This window comes from Cavia porcellus, unplaced genomic scaffold (assembly GCF_034190915.1).
Source record: "Cavia porcellus strain 051 isolate PalLab524CR breed Dunkin Hartley unplaced genomic scaffold, mCavPor4.1 scaffold_32, whole genome shotgun sequence".
In the NCBI taxonomy this organism is placed as follows: domain Eukaryota; kingdom Metazoa; phylum Chordata; class Mammalia; order Rodentia; family Caviidae; genus Cavia; species Cavia porcellus.
In genome coordinates this window covers 11,019,579-11,039,734 of record NW_026947515.1, presented here as the reverse complement: position 1 = coordinate 11,039,734, position 20,156 = coordinate 11,019,579, and the positions used below count along the sequence as shown (strand labels likewise).

At 38.9% G+C, this 20,156-nt stretch overlaps 1 pseudogene; it reads right to left on the bottom strand.

The window, feature by feature from the left end:
• Positions 1 to 11,606, bottom strand: part of LOC134474500 (zinc finger protein 709-like) — a 93,486-nt pseudogene extending 81,880 nt beyond the window's left edge.
• Between the last annotated feature and the right edge of the window lie 8,550 nt (positions 11,607 to 20,156).

Below are 20,156 nucleotides of genomic sequence, written 5' to 3'. Positions count from 1 at the left end.
TGGCATAGACTGACACCTCATGCTATGGGCCAAGGCTCAAGACAAATGATAAGCAAATTCATCCATATCCTAAGGATTGATATTCTAAATAGTTCCCTAGCACTCTGAGGAAGTCAGGAGTCACCATTTAAAGAAATATATCCTTATCCTAAAGATTGACATTCTAAATAGTTCCTATCATCCTGAGGAACTCAGGAGTCACCCTCCCAAACCCCTAAGGGAAGAGACACAGCTGCCTAAGAATGCCTGCTTTCTATGTCACTCCCTTCCCCCTTTGTTCCCAATTAAATCAACTTTACCTGAACTTATAATCTTATTGGCTACCATAACTCTGTCCCATCTTATGCCCATCTGCATTGTGAGTTCCTAGTTTTCCCCACCTTAAACTCACTTCACCACATGATTTTACTCTATAAAGGTCCCTAGAATGGACAGTGTTTGGCAACCTGCTCAGGATACCTTCTCTCTCTCAGGCAGCTTTTTTTCTCTGAATAAGTATAATCTTCTCTTAATCTCTGTTGTTCCTAAAATTCATTCTTTGACTTTACAGGACAAAAACCTAATATCAGACATAGTAGACCGGGAGATTCATTTCAGGATAACAATATCAGTATAAACGTTTCTCTTTCTTGAAGTCAGAGAAATCAGTAATTGTTTGTATCACACATAGTTGATCTCACCATGCCATGAATACTTGCATTGAAGGCTTTAACCCTGCTTTTAAGTGCTGCTTCTTTTTCTGAAACTGAACTGATCTGTAATTTTGGTTATGGTATTGACAATGCATTAAGAAATTGACTCAAAATATTTCTTATGAATGGTTTACCAACAGCCATGGAGAAAGACAGATAGCAAAAATTCGTTGTTTTGATTTCTTCATTTAAACCAAAGGATGTACTTGAAAGAGCTTTGCCCTTCAAACAATTACAGGACCTCATGGTTGTAGTTCAAGGTAGAAGAATGTGAAATCAGGGATGCTTACTCATATGGCCACTTCCTCTTTTCTCCTTGAATACAACTTCCTCTTACTTTCCCAGGGGCCTAAAGAAAATTCCCATCAGCTCCTAGCATGACATCAATGTCCCCTCCAAGCACCACATCCAGTCAAAAGTCACATATACCCCATAAACCCATAGTCAGTGAGGGGGGAGCCAAACCCTGGGTGGCTGTGAGCTCCTCTCCACATTCTTTAAATAAAAGGCCAGTTTTACATTTCTGATATTCTGCTTCTCTATTGTGCTAATTTAACTCCTCAGTAATCTCAGTAATCTAACCCACTTTAAACCTATCTCATCACATGATTTTATTCCATAAGGTCTCTAGAAAAGACACAGTCTTTTGCTACAAGCTCAGAATCCCTCCTGTTTTTCTCAGATAGAAGCTTTAAGATAGAATTTTTGGTGTAGTAAAAAAGAGAATACAAAGTCAAAATGGCCTTTATTCTAAGAATATGGGGAGAACCCCATGACCACTGGGGGTCTGGCATTTTCTTCTGGAAATATGTGGGTGGCATACATATAGTTTTTGACTTGGGTGGTGCTTAATTAAAGGTGGCATTGCTGATATGCAAGTAGCTGATTGAGATTCTTTTCTGGCCACAGGTAGGTTGAATAGGGGAAAGGAAAGTGACTTCAAGGTAAAAGTCCCCTGGTTCCACCTCCCAATTCCAAAATATCCTATTTAGAGCAAAATACTTTCACTTTCTATCTCTCAATAAATATATTCTGCTCTTCAACTCTGTTGTTCCTAAAATTCATTCTTGCACTTTAGCGAACACAAACTCATACCAGACATAGAAGTTCAGGAATTTCATTCCACTATATCATGGCATGGTTGCCTGTATTTCTAACTAACTCAGCTGCCTGTAACTTTAAGAATTGTTTATCAATTTGACTTGGGGTAATTGTAGCAAATAAAATGTTCTTAATGGATATAGGGAAATATATCACTAAATTGAAAAAAATGATTATCACAGTTTTTCTAGCTAGCATCAGCCAACATTTTCAACTTTCAAGTATATGGGAAAACAAAAAATAAAAACAACTCAGAAAATAGCAATCCTGTCGGGTACAGTACATCATTTACTGTAATTGCCATGTTATCTGCAGGTATTTCATAGACCACAAAGAAACATTAAGCCTATTAATTAACAAGTATCAGTTTCAATAAATGTGCTCATAGCACTGCATCACTGACAAATGCGAGTTTTTTTTTTTTTTTTAATGAGGGATTGAACTCATGACCTTGTGCTCTCCAGGCAGCTTCTTGTATAACTGATCTCAATCCCCAGAACCAACAACTTTAGATACTAAATATGACTATTAACAATGTTTAATTTGCCCTTGACATATTTAGTTATAAATTTTGTAAACTTAAATTTTCACAAATGAAATGATTTTCTTTCCTTGCAGTTTAAATTACTTTTGTTCATAGGTACCAGGGATCAAAGTTACAACCTAGCACTTTCCAGGCAGACGTTTCTGCCTGCTGAGCTTAAAGCCCTGGCCTGTATTAATGAATATTTTAAATGTATTAACATCACTTTATCCATTGAAATACTATTGTGATTTTAGCAAAGGATGTCAATGTAGACAGAAATTGATATACAATCATAGAGGAACTGGAACCTTCAAGAGTCAATGCAAAAAACTAATACAACAATCACTGCTACAGGCACAGTTGAAGAAAGCCAGACCTGAAGGTGAAGATGAAGTGACCAGGTCTACATGCTCCTGAAGAGAGAAACAACAGCTTGAAATGTACTACAGTTACCACCACCTCTTCCAGGAAGTTCAGATGGGCATCAATTACCATAATCAATGACCAGAACAACTGGACTATTGTTCCCACAAAATGCCTTGGCTCTTCCCAAATACCTTTTCTGGCTGACTTGTTCTCCTGATGAATAATATTAGTTAAGCAGCCATAAGTTTTTAGGTTGAATGTAGTCTGAGACCCACACTGTACCCACATTGTGGCTTTCCTGTATAAATGACCCCTGACAATAGGTCTGTGGACAAAACACTGAAGACCACTCCTGAAAATTCAAGGCTATTCTTTTCTCTTTTTTTCTAAGAAAATTTTTGAACCTCTTTTGGTTTGTGACTTCCTTTCTCAATGTTGTGAGCCATAAAACTTGGTGCATTTGACATCAAACAGGGCAGGATTATATTTTTCTTATTTAAATTTAAATATGAAATTCTGCTAAAGGCCATGTTCCAAAGCCTGGATTTCAAGCTGCTTGTTTGCCATGAATTTAAGATTTCCATGAGCTTTTAAAAGTCCTCATTCTAGTGAACTGCAAATGTATTGGAGGAAGGAGGTCATTGTTGTGCTGTAGCACAGTAGGTGCCATTCCTAAATCTGTTTTTGTCACTGCCTCCTGGATGCCACTACATAGCCTTCCTTCTTCTGCAGCATCATTCAATAAATCCCATTTTGCATAAGTCAACTTTCACTCAGCTCTATAAGTTTTTAATAGTCTTTCTGTCACCTTGGTTGTTTATGTTTTTCATTTTAGTTTTTTGATTTAAAGACATAGTCTCACTTAGGAGTTCTGGCCAGCCTACTCACTATGTAGGTTAGCCTCTCTTTGAATACATGGCCATTCTCCTGTTTCAGTCTCTTCATCACTAGGGAAAAGAGATGGGCATTATAACACATGGCATTTGTCTTTTTTCTCCTCTACTTTTCACTGTTATTCTTTCATTTCAGTGGCAATGTCATTTAATCCTGTTGTTTGCTTGTGTTAGTAAAGGTTTCTGCAGCTTGAGTTGAGTTTGTGAACAACAATATAGGAAGACAAGCAAACCAATTGAGAAATGTGGAATTTCATTAGCTGGTCTCAGGACTGAAGAGACCAAGAAAGCTAGTTCCATCTGCTGCTTCCCCTCCCCTTCTCCCTTCAAATCCAACTAGGTTAAGTTTTAACTTCCTAGAGGCCACAAAACAAAGGCCTGAGGTAATAGCTCCTGACATCCTGGGTCTTCCCTATCCAGAAGCCCCATCACAAATTGTGTTAATTACATCAGATTGTATTAGATTGTACATTTTTCACAAAAATAGCTTCGTTTATATCATAGTAATACCTGTAACTTGGTATTGTATCACAGTAATACCTGTAACTGTAAATGTGTGTCTTCCTTTTTCTCTGGGTAAAAGATTGATATGTTAATCAATGCTCTCTTCTGTAAAGAGTTGTAAAATCTTACCTAATTGATATGCTAACCATTGTTGCCCTCTACAAATAGAAAGGTTGTGGTGCTAAAGTAAGGTAATTAAGGTTGTTAATTGCTGTTAGACTTTTCTATTCAGGAGGCCTTGTGGTGCGAGTTTCCCAACTATGTGCAGCTCCACCCCCACAGGAACTAGTGTTCTTAAACAGTTAAGACAAACAGTCTTAACCTAAGGCAGATCTCTCAGTCATGAGACAAACGCCCATTCCTAAGAAATGCCACCCCTTCTAGGGAGACACTCCCTTGCCCCACTAAAAAAACCAATCCCTTAAGGACAGCTCACCATCAGCTCTGCTCTAACCGCTATGATTGGCTTCTGTAACAATGCTTGCTTGCTTTGTTGTTTTAGGCCTTAAAAGGCACAGCCCTGCTCCAGTAAGGGGTTCTCCGTTTCCACCTGTTTGGAGGACCCCGTGTACACGGAATAATAAAAACCCCTTTTGTTTTTACATGAGAGTGAGGCCCTTGGAGTCTTCCTCGCGACACCGGTCTAACAGGACCACTTGTATAAAAAACCCCTATCCCCATTTCAGGATCTAAAGAAGAGGCTTTGAACTGGAAAGTTACAGATATTTTAAAAGATAGAATCACAAAAAGATCCTGTTGGAAATCATTTAGCTAGAATCTTATAATAATTTTTGGATGACAACTGTATTCTGCTTCTTTTGTTGAGCAGGTTAATTTTTTTCTTTGGGTACAGCTCATTTTGCTTTTCTCCTGGGTCTTCTACCCTGAGTGATTTTTCCATTTTCTGGGTGAAATACAGGGCACAAGTTAAATGCAAAGCTCAAGGTGGCATCTATTATGCCAATCTACAACACAGCTAAGTTATAAGCCTCAATATTTTCTAGGGTAAAACCACACATATCTATAATCCCAGCACTCAAGAGGCTGATGCAGGATGGCTGCTTTGAGCTTAGGGCAATTCTGCACTCCATAAAGTGTTCAAATCTAGCTGATGTACGTAGAGAAAACTTGTCTCAATAAAACAAACTAAACTAAACAAATAAAACCCACATAACAGCTGAATGGAGACTGATTTCTTAAAATCTTAATTCCAAATCTTGGGGATTAATTGCTTGTACATACACATATTTTGAGACAGCAAATTTGATGCCATAATGCAACTCACAGCTAATGTAACAGCCAAATAAGAGCACTGATTCTTTTGCTGAGTCACTGCAAGTGTCACTGTGTGCTGGGTTTGGCGGTTCAAGCCTGTCATCCCAGCACTCCAGAGGCTGAGGTGGGAGGATCCTTGCGAGTTTGAGACCAGCCTGGGCTGCAAAGTGAGCTCAAGGCCAGCCTGAACTGCATAGTGAGACGCTGTCTCAAAAAAAGACAAAAAAAAAAAAAAAAAAAAGAGTCGCTGCGCATTGTCTCTAATGCAGAGCTCATAGTGAGAGCCTGCAGGACCAGCATCCTTGAAGCACAGAGGCAGACAAATATCTCATCAATCACTTTGATGTAAGACCAATGATATCTCTTCAAATCTCAATTAGGCAACTGAGTCCTTTGTTCTTAATATACTTAAGCAGCATTTTGATATTTGAATTTGGTTTCACAGAACAAAACATAAATAACATCAAATATGGTACATAAATAATAACTCAAATGTTCATGGAAAACTGCTGTAGGTAAAAAACGTATAAACAATGAAACCAGGTGCAAGCTTCAAATTATAGCTCAGGGTCAATAAATGATCACTTTCCATTCATAAATAAGAAATATATCTTGGGAGGCTGATGCAGGACAACTGTCTTGAGTTTGGGGCTAGCATAAGTTACAGAGCTGTCTGAAATAGAGAAACCCTCACTGAGATACTGCACAGACAATGTGAAACTTGAAAAGTGACTGCATAAGACACCTTTGGTTTGCTTTAAAAAGTTATAGCCATACAATATAGAAAAATTGCACAATATTCAACATTTTCTGAGGAACAAGGTTGATATCATCTATAACATACAGAAAACAGTTTCAGAGCTGGGTATTTAGCTAGCAGCATGAAAACCTAACCTGCAAGCTTGAGATCATGAGTGCGATCCTTGGTACAAAAAACATTCAAATTTCACCTTCATGATACTGGGTCATAATTCAAGATAATCAAAACTAGATCTCAAGTGAACAACGCAGAATTCATGGGTTGACAGGGATGTGGAATACTGATTCTTACCAGAGCTTGTGCTATTCACCTCAAGGAAGGTATCATAATTTAACTTTAACTTCATGCTTACCCTAAGAACTACCTGACTTTCAGTGAAGACCCTCTCTTTTGTATGTCCTGCTATTTGCACACTGTGTCCTGCCAGTCACTTCCACATCCTTTCCGTGCTCATCTGATCCACCCTAAGCAGAAAACCCTTCATGACTTAACTACTGATATCCCTGCACAATTTCAATTTAGGGCATCTCTTTACACGAATTAGTAAAGTCCATTACAGAGCATTTCCATATTTAAACAATGTATATGATCAACCACGCTATTAAATCACCTCTTCATTCAGAGATGACACCCATATTCCTTTCCATTCAGAAGGAAATCACGTGTATATGTTCATGCAAATGACTAAATTTAGGCATTTTTCAAAGAGAATTTAACACGCAGCCCTTTCTGGAATTTATCCTTAGCAAGCACACTTTACCCTGGCCTTGATGACACTTTTATATCTGCTTCATTTTTCTCAAAATTCAAACCTCTATGGCTGTTCTCACAAACATACATTATGAGCACATGTGTCACATAAAGAATGCTCAGAAATTCTTTGCACTGTTATTTATCATACACAGGAGTTCACCAGGTGTTTGGAAAGCCTTCCTCCACTGAAGTATATCACTACACATCTCTGAATTCTCATAATCTTTGCCAACACCTGTCATGGGGTTGAAAATGTGAGAACATAGTATAAATTTAGGTGATCACAAAATACATAAATGCATAACTTTAAGGAGAGCAGTTGTGGCTATGAGGTCCTGCAGCACAGACAATTATAAACTTCTGGCTTTCAGATCTGTTGCTGAAAGGAATGAGAGCAGAGACCTGGCTTATTACAGCTGCACCCAGCTTGAAAACACATCAGAATCAGGCTCTCCTCATGCCCCGTCCTGGGCCCAGACTTGGAGGAGCAAGGGCAGCAGGCGATTTCAAAAATGGCCTTGTGGCCTGGTTGTATCACAGTGGTGACAGCGTTCTAGGGACCCAGAACTGTCCTGGCCCCAGTGAGAGGTAAAAGAGACAGAGGATGACTCACTGCTAGCACTAGACGACCTTAGGGTCTGAGGCTAAGCACACAGGCTCTAGACAGCACAGCTGCTTCTCGCCACTTTTTTTTCTTTTCTTTTTCTGTCTTTCTTTTTTTTTTTTTTTTTTTTTTGGTCTTTTTCCTTTTTATTGGTACCGGGGATCGAACTTATGACTGCCTGCTTTTATGGCAGGCACTTATGCAGCTGAGCTAAACCCCAGCCCCTTCAAACCACTTCTAACTGGTCTCAAGTGGATTCCACCCCATTTAACTGCTCCCTTCCCATAACATCACCATTGCATTGTTTGGAGGTCTCCCAGGTTCTTTCTAAGCAGTCCACAGTGAATAGAAGCAAAAAATAGTGGTCTATCAAACATCTAGCGCTCTCTTTTTTGCCCTGGCTTTGCAATTGACGCCATGACACGGAAGAGACCGCCTACCTTGGCCCGCCTGATTGGACAGTTCTTACAGCCAGCCTCTTCATCACTGATTGGCTCCTGCTCTCCTGCCTGCCTTCCCCACCAAGAATAATTACAGAAAAAAACCCACCCGGTAACTGTGGATCCCCAATGAAAGATGGTGGAGGCTCCTGGAGCTGGCTGTCTTCTGGAATGTTGACCTCAGCTCGTCTGATGGGTATTTGCACTGAAAGTCTTTACCTCAGTCCTTGTTTTTTCTCCCAAATGCATTTTATTTGAAAGTTAAAAAGTAAAAAAGTGGTCCAGGGATTTAGCTTAATCGCCTGCCTGGCAAGCTAGAGGTCCTGCATTCCATCCAAGATCTGGCTACCACAAACTGTGCTACTATAAACGTGGGTGCACATATATCATTGTGGTATGATGATTTTTATTCTTTTGGGTAGATACCCAGAAGGAGAATAGCTGAGTTGAGTGGGACCTGTAGACCTAGTTTGTGTGGAATCTCCACACTGATTTCCACAGTGGTTGCCTTACCACCAACAATGGAGAAGGATTCCTTTTTCCCCCACAACCTCTCCAGCATTCGTTATTGCTTGATTTCTTGACAGTAGGCATTTTTTTTTTCTGGAGCAAGGTGACATATCAGTGTTATTTAATTTGCAATTGTAAAATGAAGAATGATGCAGAACATTTTGTCACATATTTATTTGCTGTTTCCATTTTTTCATCTGAGAACTGTGAATTTCACCTCAGATGCACATTTTTGGATTGGGTCTTTAAATCTGGGAAGACTGAAATTTTTTAGTTTTCCGTGCTCTCAATAGTAATACTTTGTCTGAGGAAGAGTTGGCAAATATTTTCTCCCACATTGTGGGTTGTCTTTTCACTCTGTTAGTGATTTCTCTTGCTGTTAAAAAGTTTTTCAGTAGGGTGAGATTCTCACTTAATTGTCTTTTATTTTTGCTGTTCAATCCAAGTTTTCTTCATAAAGTCTTTTCGTACATCAATGTCTGCAAGAGTTTTACTTACTCTATCTTGCAGCAGATTTAATGTTTCTGTTTTAATATAAGATCTTTGATCTATTCTGATCTTAGCTTAATACACGTTGAAAGATAATATTCATAACGTATAGAGCCAGGTTTTCCAGCACCATTTATTAAAGAGGCTGCTTTTCTTCCTATTACTTTGTTTGGCACCTTTGTCAAAGATAAGATGGTTTAGTGGTCTGGGGTTGTTTTTCCATCTTCTAATTTGTTCCTTTGATCTTTGGGTCTGGTTTTGTTTGTTTTGTTTTTTGTCAGTACCACACCTTTTTTTTGAATCACAATACCTTTATAGCATAATTTCAAGTCAGGGATTTTGATGAACCCTATCTTTTCTTTTTTGCCCAGGATCATCTTTGCTACCCTAGGTCTCTTCTGGTTCCAGATGAATTTTAGGATTTATTTTGTGTAATTCTTTGAGATATGCTATGGGGTTTTGATTGGGATTGCACTAAATCTGTACAATAGCTTTGGAAGTATGGTTATTTTCACTATATTGAATTTCCCTACCCAAGACTATGAGATAGCTCTTCATTTTAGAATATCTTCTTCAATCTCCTTGTTGAGAGTACCGTAGTTTACAGTGTAGAGGTCATTAACATCCTTTGTTAGACTGATTCCTAAGTATTTCATTTTGTTGGATGCTATTGTAAAAGTTATTGTTTCCTTGATTTCTCTTTCCATGAGTTTTTTATGCTTGTTTATGAAGTCTATTGATTGTTGAGTGTTGCCTTTGTAACCAGCTATATTACTGAATTTGCTTCTTAAACTAGAAGTCTTTTGGTGGAATTTTTGGGGTCTTCTAAGTAGAGTATCATGGCTTCTGCAAATAATGATAGTTTAAGATTTTCCTTTTCTATCTTTATTCCTTTTATTTCTTTCTCTCGTCTATTTGCTCCAGCTAGTTTCCAGGACTATATTGAATAAGAGTGGAGACAGTAGACATCCTTGTTTTGTTCCTGCTTTTAGAGTGAAAGCTTTCAGTTTTTGTCCACAGTGTATGGGGTTGACTATTGGTTTGTAATAAAAGGCTTTTATCAGATTGAGATAAAGTTCATCTCTCCCAATTTTTGTAGGTTTTTTATTATGAATAGGTGATGGACTTTGGCAAAATCTTTTTCTGCATCTATTGAAATGATCAAATGATTTTTGCTTTTGGATTTGTCAATACAGTGTATTATATGTATGGATTTATGTATGTTGAACCACCCTTGCGTCCCAGGGAATAATTCCACTTGATCATGTTGTACAATCTTCTCGATGATATTCTGCAGTCTGTTTGCCAGTATGTTATTGAGGATAGTGCTTCAATTTTCACTAGGCAGAATGGTCTGTAATTCTCTTTCTTATTTGGATTGTTCTCTGGTTTTGGTATCAGGGTAATGCTTGCTTCCAGGAATGAATTGAGAATGACCATTTCCCATTCGATTTCATTGAATTTTGAGAAGTGGTGGTGTTAGGTCTTCTCTAAATTTCTTATTTATCCCTGCCATTTCATGGCTACCCCTGCTTTCTTTCAAGGGTCAGTGGATTCTTTCCATAATGGGCTGCAAATGTTTTCAGGATTCAGGTTCAATCTTCCAGGAATAAAAAATCCACTGATGTCAAAAAATATTCTGAGAACAGGCCAGGGCGGGACACAACAGAACAGAGAGTCGGAAGTCTGTGTTAGAGGCAGCAGACTTCACTTTCATGATTTTCACTCATTTCTATTAATTTTCCACCTAGAAACCCAGTACATGCACACAAAAGGAGAATAGTTACTGTGTAAAGTGAAGACATTACATTTAAATGATAGTAATGGTGTGCAACAGAGTAAAGATGAAATAAAAGCAAGCATCAATTCTCCAAGACAAGCTTGCTACTCATTCCAACTCATAAAAATGCTGAATTTTGAAAGTGATCATATTGCCCAGCATGGGGGTGACAATTATTGCTGAAATGGAACCAAATTCCCAATTCAATTAAGCATTTCCTTCTGAGGAGGCAGGAATACCCGAGGACTTCACACTCTAAGTTCCCCTTGCAGTATAGTTCCTTTGTCACTAATCGGCACTCAGCTCTTCAGGATTTTAATATTCCTAGAAGTCATATATTCCCTAAAGACTGGTGATCCATTTTTAACACCTTTTTGGCTTCAGAAATGTGCAGGATATTACTATGATCGCTTCTATATGTATACACTGTATCCATGTGTGTTGGAACCCATGAACCAAGTCAGGTCACTGGATCCTACCTCTCAGTTTCTGAAACTGTTCTCTGGCTCCTTGGCCTCATAAAAAAGTTTCCTTTTCCTTTTCACTTTTTTCCAAGATATTTATGCTTTGGAAACAGTCAAAACCAAATTTCCCTCATGGAAACAATGAGATAAAGAATATATTTATATTAAATTCTGTAAGTCAGGTGTTTTGTACCTATATAAAAGTAAAGAAATAAATATCTAATATAATTCAGCTAGCTGTATGTTCTGAATAATCTTCCAAATGCATCAACTCATTCATCAACTAATTATGTAAATGAGTTTTTAATCTATGAAAACCCTAACAGTTTTTTAGCTTTTACCTGTTTCAATTTGACTCCATCAATTCTTTGGCGATCAAAACCACATAATTTCCTGTGCAATCCATTCTCGGCCAAGCAGGCATAACTGGCATCTGTTGAGGAATTCATGGCTAAAACAAATGAAGTGCTAGAAACACTGAGACTCGTGTTACATAGTAGTTAGCAAGTTGATGGAGGCCTCCTTTATTATGTACCAATTTCACTTATAAGTACTGACTTAGAAAAGTTATACAGAATACTCACAATGATGTAAAGAGGTGTATAATCATGGTTTCTGAGAAATCACTATAATACCCCTCAATATGTTAATAAGGTAGCATATGTTGATAAATTAGCAATATATTTGTTGATAATAACATTTCCATCTGCAGGTAAAGAAAATTTACATGCAACAAAATTTTCAGGAAACTTACAATTATTCTATCTGGAAGTTAATTTTCTGTTGGGGCCTATGCCTAAATATCTAGCCCCAAAAAAGTGCACAGCAAAGGACCAAAATTCAGAAAAGTGGCAGTGCATTGAGGGCAACAGGAAGAGTGAAATCTTTAGAACACATAACTCTGCTAACCAGCCAGCCACCTGTCACTAGGCAGTCCATATTTAATCAGAACAAGTAAAGAAGTGAGTGGACAGTGGTAAAAACCTGAGCAGGCCCCTGGGAGAGGTTCAAGGAACCCACAGAGCAACAGATGATTCTAATTAAGAAACCTATCCAGGAAGTCTCCAGGTGGCCTCAGCCGTGGCCTATCTTGTTCCTTATGGTATCTCCTCATTCTCAATTCAATCATGCCCAGGCCACACCACAGCCCTGCACATGTATTCATATTCAGCCCTTTCCAACATCTCTCACTTTTTTTGTTTTGTTGACTCCCAGGATGGGTAGCCAGCTTAAGGTGGGGAAGCATTAAAGAGAACTGCAATTTAAACTCATCATAGTCCAGCGGTTCATAACAGTAGTCATTTACCAGTATAGCCAGCAATTGTCAGAGAATGTTAGTGATCCTAGCTTCCCCAACAGCCAAGCTTTTACATTGCACCATATCTTCAGAGGCCAGGCTTTTCTGAAGGACATCCAAGGCCAAGCTAACATGAGACCTGCATTAACTACTGTTTTAGTTATTCTTGTTTCTGAGACAAAATACTTGAAGCCGAAGTTGCGAAAGAAAAGTTTCATTTTTTCAGTTTTTGGAGGTTTCAGTCCACACTCAGTTGGCTCCAAGGCAGGTGGGCATGGCTGGGCTGCAGTTCATGGCAGCTGCAAACAGGAAGCAGGAACCAGCAAAAAGCAAGACATACTTTCTTCCTGCCATTATATTACATCCTGGCTCCACCCCTATGTGGGTGTAGCACTAACATCATCAATCCACATACTGCACAATGAACCATCACAACTGCACAATGCAAACTTATGAAGCCTGGGGGACACAGGCATAAACAATGACATTCCATCCCTGGCCCCCAGGACTCATGTACATCCATTATACAAAAGACATTTAGTCCACCTTCCAAGAGTTGCCAACGTCCTATGTTTCAGCATTGCTGAACAGTCCAATTCCCAAGTCTCCTCCAAGATCTAAGGCAAACTCTTAACTGTAACCTCTGTACAAATGAAACAGGGTTAAACACTTCACAAATGCAAAGGCACAAGGTAAACATTACCATTCCAAAAGTTACAAGAAGGGAAATATAAAGCATTGGAAACAAAAGAAATCCAGCAGGGTGAACATTATGTCCTAGAATTCCATGTTCAGCATCAGAAGCAATCTGGTTGCAAACTCCAAAAGGCTTGGGTAATTCCACCCCCATAGCACTCCAGCGATTTTAACTCCCACAGGTTTCCTCTTAAATCTTCTCCACTCTATTTTTGCTGTTTCCCTTGAATCATCCACATTCCTGCCTTTTCCAAACTTCTGCAGTCTCCACCGCACTTTTGGCTTCACCCTTACATCTTCACCAATTGCCCTCTCAGGGGCAGACTTTTTGGCCTCCCATGCACTTTGCAATTGAGGTGGATGCCATCTTGCCTCAGAATTTCTGCATTTTCTTGGACCTAAAATCAGCACCTTGTGGATGCCACCAAGGTTTGCTGTTGACTGGAGCAGTACCTATGCTTTTCTGTCTTTTGGCTACAGGGGTCAGTTGCCTGGATTGCAGGGCTCTGTTTACCTGATTGTGAAGAAAAACTTCTCTAAGTTGCCAACATTCTGGGACCTCAAGTGGCCTCTGTCACTGTTCTGGACCATGTCACTCTGCAGCTTTTTCCTCTGAGCAAATTCTTTCACTTTTGCAGTGAGGCTGCACAGGGTGGGGACCCCCTTCCTATGATGCCCTGGGGCCATCTTTCTTATCTCATTTCTCCTCGGGAATCAAAATCTCAACTCTGTCTTGGCAACCCATAGTCTTCCTCTAATTTTCCTTCTGGCCAAACTCACAGCATTGTACACTATCCTGCTGATCTCTTTGCTTTTGATATGCAACATAAATCTGGCTAAAAGCCCCCAACAATAGCCATGCCACAGCCTCAAGGTTTGATTGCTTTTTAATTTCTTTTTCAAGATTAATCAGTCCATTACCCTTTGTCTCAGTCTCAGCAAAGTCCATGGGCAGGAGCAAACCTTGAGGTTTGCAGACAAACCTTCTGCCAAGCCATAACACACATCATGTGGAGTCCAACAAGCAATGCAGTCCTTCTTCCCAACAAAAACCTCCCAAGCCTGGTCTTTACCATCAGGCCCTCTATCAGCCTTCTGGTCTCCAGAGTTCTGACCAGAATGCCCTCTGCAGAACAGCCTAAGCTGCTCCAGCTCTACGCATCCAGACGACATGTCCAAACGTTTCCAAACTCTGCCCACAAGCCATTTCCAAAGCCTCTCGAAAAACATGGTCAAGTATAGTCACAGCAAATGACCCCACTCCTAGGTACCAAATTCTGTCTTAATTACTTTTTACTTGTTGCTGAGACAAAATACTTGAAACCCAAGTTGAGAAAGGAAAGGTTTATTTCTTACAGTTTTTGCAGGTTTCAGTTCACACTCAGTTGGCTCCAAAGCAGACAGGTATGGCTGGGCTACAGTTCATGGAGGCTGCAAAGAGCAAGGAGGAACCAGCAAAAAGCAAGACACACCTTCTTCCTGCCATTGAATTACATCCTGGCTCCAACCCAATGTGGGTTTAGCACTGACACCATCAATCCTTGTACTAGACAATGAACCATCACAAATGCACAATGCAAATGTATGAGGCCTGGGGGACACATGCATAAAACATGACAACTACAGTCAGTTACTTACTTCCTATCAACGTCACTTAGGTCTTCTCAGGAGTTATCTTAGAACCATGCATAACACCTAATGTCTCTTCTGTCAGTGTCAGCCTCTTAGAAGAGTCACAATCATTGCTTGACCACATTGCTTTCTGTGAAAGCTTGGGAGATTTTTCTCTTGGTGACTCTTCTTAGGCACATCTTGCATTGAAGTTGACTTTTCTCTGTGGTCTCAACATCTTCTTGATGAGAAAACCATGGACTCACTGAATATCTTAGGATGATGCAATCAGAGGTTATTTTATATCCTTGGTCTCCACCACCCTTGAAGGCCTGGGGCCAAAATATTGGCTATCCATTTAGCTCATCTGTTTATCTAAGTTTTGGCTTCCAAACCTTAGCTGTCAAACATGCAAAAGAAGTTTTTGGTAACAATACAGTATATTAGAGTCAGTAAGTTTAACATTACTATTTTATCTAAACATGAAACAACTTAGAACATTAAATGAATCCTATTTTCTTCTATCCATGGACATTTTAGCATTTGAATATCTACAGTATTAACAGTTTCATATTTTACATAATATATCAGGAATCAGAACCATACATAGTATTGCATCATGACAATCATGAGATTCTTGTAATAATCTAAATTCCTGTTTTGACATAAAATATCCCTTTTAGTCAATCACCTTTATCTAATACACAAGAAGTTTTTTGTGTATTATTGAACAACTTATTGATCTTTAGTTGAATGTGAATCTCACAAGTCTTTGTTAGCAGCAAAGGTGTGCACATGAGACAAAAATCTGTTACCATAAGTCATCCCCACTTTACAATCATGGAGTCTTATGCATCCAGAATTATGAATGTATGAAATACATCATATAGTTGATTACAATCAACTGTCATAACCATGTGAAACCTTTATACAGGCATCATCAAACCAAAAATATGTATTACTTCATTTGATAATGACCAATGTGAACATTTAGGAATAAATTTCATAAATTTATTTGAGGTGTCTTCTATAATGCTCTGGAGATCATTGAGGTCTCTAATCAATGGACAAAAGCTGGTTAAAAATATTACCAGACAGCTGCTTTCTTATTTATCAATCAGAGCTTGGTCCACCAGTCTCACTGCTAAGGGACTTTGTTTATTTATTTATCTTTTAAAATTTATTTTTATTTAAAGAAAGACAAAACAAAACAGAAAGCAGCCATAAATAGTATATACATTCAAAGAAAAGTATAAACAGTAATAAATCACTAGTTTTTGTTTACATATTGTCCTCTTACAAATAATTGTTCAAGATACAAAAGTGGAACATATAAATGGGAATTCAAACAGGGAGACTGCAAATAGTTCTGTTCCACTATCTAATAAAAAACTAAGTAATATGGCAATCAATTCTATACACTTAAACATGTGTGTATTTATCCATATCTTTAATTATGTTGAGTTTAAACAAACCAAAGCAGATTAAAATCACTCTAATTGAAGATTAATAGTATTGCTTGATTTCACATCATGACACTACGGAATCAGCACTGGATACTTTAGTCCCTTTTTTTCTCCTTTAAAGTATTTGCTCATTTCATCATGTGTCATAGGTTCTTGTAAATTGTTGATAGGTTTTATGGAAGCATGCATCTTAACATGTGTTACTATCCTTTCTATATTAGAGGGAGAAACAGAACAAAGCAGGACAGAGCAAAACATAATCCTAGAGGTACATAAAACTTAAAAGACATTTAAAACTGCTGTACAAGGAGTTCTACCTTGGTTACTGTGTTGTCTCTTGTTATCATCAATAAAAATGGCTATATCATCAGATAAAGTATAATTGAATATATCAGTGCATAACAGTATTAACAAAAATAGAACTTTGTAGATAGTGTAGAGCTACAAAAACAGATATTAATCAAGTCAGAATGGGTCCTATAGTGAATCATTGCTATTTTCAATATAGTTGTCTACACTCTGACAATACCATCCCTGACGGTTTTGAATACAATAGGCAGTAACTAGAAGCAATCAAATAAATGAGATTTAACTAAAATCAGTAACGATATAACAGTATAAGTTATAGAGGGATCTGGTTTAAGTTAACAGGAAATTAAAGATGATTACTGTGCTATATCCTGATATTTTTGGGATAGCTGTCTGTGCCCTCAGATCTAGTGCTTGTTTAAAAACTGGGATGGAATAAGTTGTATCTAAGCAGAGTGGTACAAGTAATCCGGGTTTTAATTCCTGATATACTTGTAGCAATGTCTCCTTCTGTGTTTTTAAAGTCTATCCTTCCCCTTCACTCCCCCAGGGTGTACTGTGTATTTTTGGGTCTCCCCAACACCCTTGACTTTATATTGTGGGGGGCAACCTGCAATTTATCTAAGTGTTTCTGAACATTCTCACTCCTGGACTTGATCTCTAGTTGTATTTCTTTACTTATTAAAGCCTGTCTTTCCAACCTACCCGTAAATACTGGTCCAGTTGCCTCTATTACTCTCTCATTCCCTATCACATCGAGTTCTATTTTCTCATATTCAATTTTATTCCAGATACACTTCTTCAGGTCAAATATAGTTCCTATAAAGAGCATCTCAGTTGGCCATATTTCTTGATCCACTCTGCCTGTGATTCTCTCATTTTTCCTCAACTTAGTGTATATAGGACATCTGCATTAGAAATTATATCCAGCCTTCTCGGTCTCATTTCTGTTGTTCTATTTTTCTGTCATCAGTTGTCTATTTGTCTTCTTCACTTTGCTTTTTGCTCCATTCATTGTGGCCTCTCTACCACTGTTCTTGAAATCTTGGTGATTTTCTCTCTCTTTAGAACATCCTATAGTATTCTCTGTAGGGTTGGATTGGTGGTTGTGAATTCTCCCAGCTCCTCTTTATCTTGGAAGCATCTTATTTCTCCATTAATTTCTAGGAAAACTTTTCAGGATACATCAATCTGGGCCATAGGTTATTTTCTCTCAGGACTTGGAATGATTCACTCCATTTTCTTCTCAATTTGATGGTTTGTGCCAAGAAGTCTGATGTAATTCTGATGGACTTTCCCTTATAGATGATCTGTTTCTTGTCTCTGACAGCTTTTAATATTCTGTTCTTATATTGAATTTCTTGGATCTTGATTATTATATGCCTATGTGTAGTTCTGTTTTGGTTTAGGTGGCTGGAGTTCTGTATGCCTCATACACGAGTATCTTTTCCTTTTCCAATGCTTGGGATGTTTTCCTTATTTTTGTGAATAGCCTTTGTAGTTCCTTTGTTTGTACTCCTGCTGCTTCATTCACATTCGTTATTCTTAAGTTATACATGCTGTTGTCATCATCTAGCCTTTGTACTTTTACTACTTGTTTTCTTGTTATATTTAAGAAATTTTTCCTTTCATTATCCTACAGTGCAAACCTGTCCTCTAGTTTGGATAATCTACCCTAGTTACTTGCAATTATTTTTGCCAGCTTGCAAAGGAATTTTTAAATTCATGGTTCTCTCTTTGAACCAGCTTCCTTTCTTCTATCTTTTCTCTATTTTCCTCATGAAACAATTCTCCCCTTTTTTTGTTTTCTTCCCTTTTTCCATGTTTTTTCTTGAGAGGTGCTTAGCATTTCTTAAATTATTCTATTTATATCTTGCTTTATTCGGTTAAATACTTCACCTTTCAAATTATCTATGCATTCCTGAAGATACTGCTTTATGTCTACTGGGGCCATGTCTGATATTGCATGATTGCTGTCCTCATTCTGCTTTGCATTTACAGTTCCTGGATCCATGCTCTCATGATTGGGGAATGGGAACCCTTTCTTGTTGCTTCTCTTTTTATTTTTTGTTCCTTCCATACAGGTGTATATGGGAGGTCCAGATTCTTTGTTTGTAGGTTACAGTTTGTCTGAAGTGCTGATTGTATGTCCCCCCACCAAGTGAAGTGTACTATGTGGATACAGACCAGGGAAGCCTATGCTGCACCCACCCCCTCTGGATTAATCAGCTTGCTGAAGGCTTACTGCATTAGTTCATTGGAACTGGTATGGGCTAGCCTATTGGTTTCAGCCTGAGGCATGACACAGGTCAGGTGCTCCCCATCAATCCCACTTGAGAAGGAAGAAGCTGACCGAAGTCACTGCAGCCCCTTGTTCTGGCCAATTTGCCCCGTCCCAGAATGTCATCTCTTGGAGGCTCTATGGAAGGCGTTTATTCCCATCATTCACCACAGGTTGATGCAGGGTTCCCTGCCAGCTCAGCTTGTCAGTTAAGATCACCGACTCCCATCCTCAGTGCAAATGCATCTCCAGTGAGATGAAACTGATGAGCTTTTGTGTAGTTCCATAAATCTTGGCTGCATGAGATCAAGTGTAGGAGTGGCAGCAAGTTCAAGTGGCAGCACCAAGACTGTAGCTTTTTCAGTAGAAGCACTGGGACTGTATTTTTAAATGGTTTCTCTCAGCTTAATTTCTTCCAGGCTTGGGAAGGTCTATCTCCCTCTGCCTGGGTCTCACTATGCTATATTATTTTTGGAATCTAAGGTGACATCTCAGAGAATCTCTGCAGCCTGCTGTTACCTATCCACCATCTTTTCTCCTCCAGGACTTTGTTTATTCATCCTAATAATATAATTTCTAAATAATGAGGCTATAAATCAGTGATGAAGAACAACATATTGCATTCATATACCCAGTCTTTGTGACATTTTGAGCAGCTGGCAACCAATGTGAAACCATGCTTCATAAATTCACAACCCAAACATATCTTTGATCAAAAATGCAAACTTGGAAAAAGAGAAAAGTTACTGAGCTTAAAATGAAAGGAACAGCTGTTCACAGAGTAGACAAATGGACAAACAGACAGATGATCAGTGTGGATTCAAACAAACACAGAAATCAGCACACAACTTGTTGGGGTCTGTGAGAATATTTAAGTTCCCTAAAGGCCATTTACGTACTTGTACCATGCCTCTTTGTTAAACTAGCTGCCTTCTTAAACCCCATGCTTTTTGCCTCATTGATCTATCTCTAACAGTGGGGTGTTAAGGTCTCCTATTTCAATTATATACTTGTGTTTGGTTTTTCATGTCTGTTAGTATTTGTCTCATATACCGTGGGCGGGGCGGGACTGAGTGGGATGTGGAGGCCAGTGGCTAGGGACCATTCCTGGGCGCTGACCGCCCAGGTTGGGCCGGGTGGAGTGTAACCTTCGCTGGTGGCCAGGGGGTGGGGCCAAGCAATGTGAGTGGCAGGGCCAGAAGCTGGGAACCAGGAGGTGCAGAGCCCTCCAGGAGGCAAGAATGAGGCGGTGGGCGTGGCAGTGGGGGTTAGCGTTTCTCTGAAGCTGGGTGTGGCTGCAGGTTGAGCTTCTGGGAGACTGAGCCCCAGGCCTGCTGTG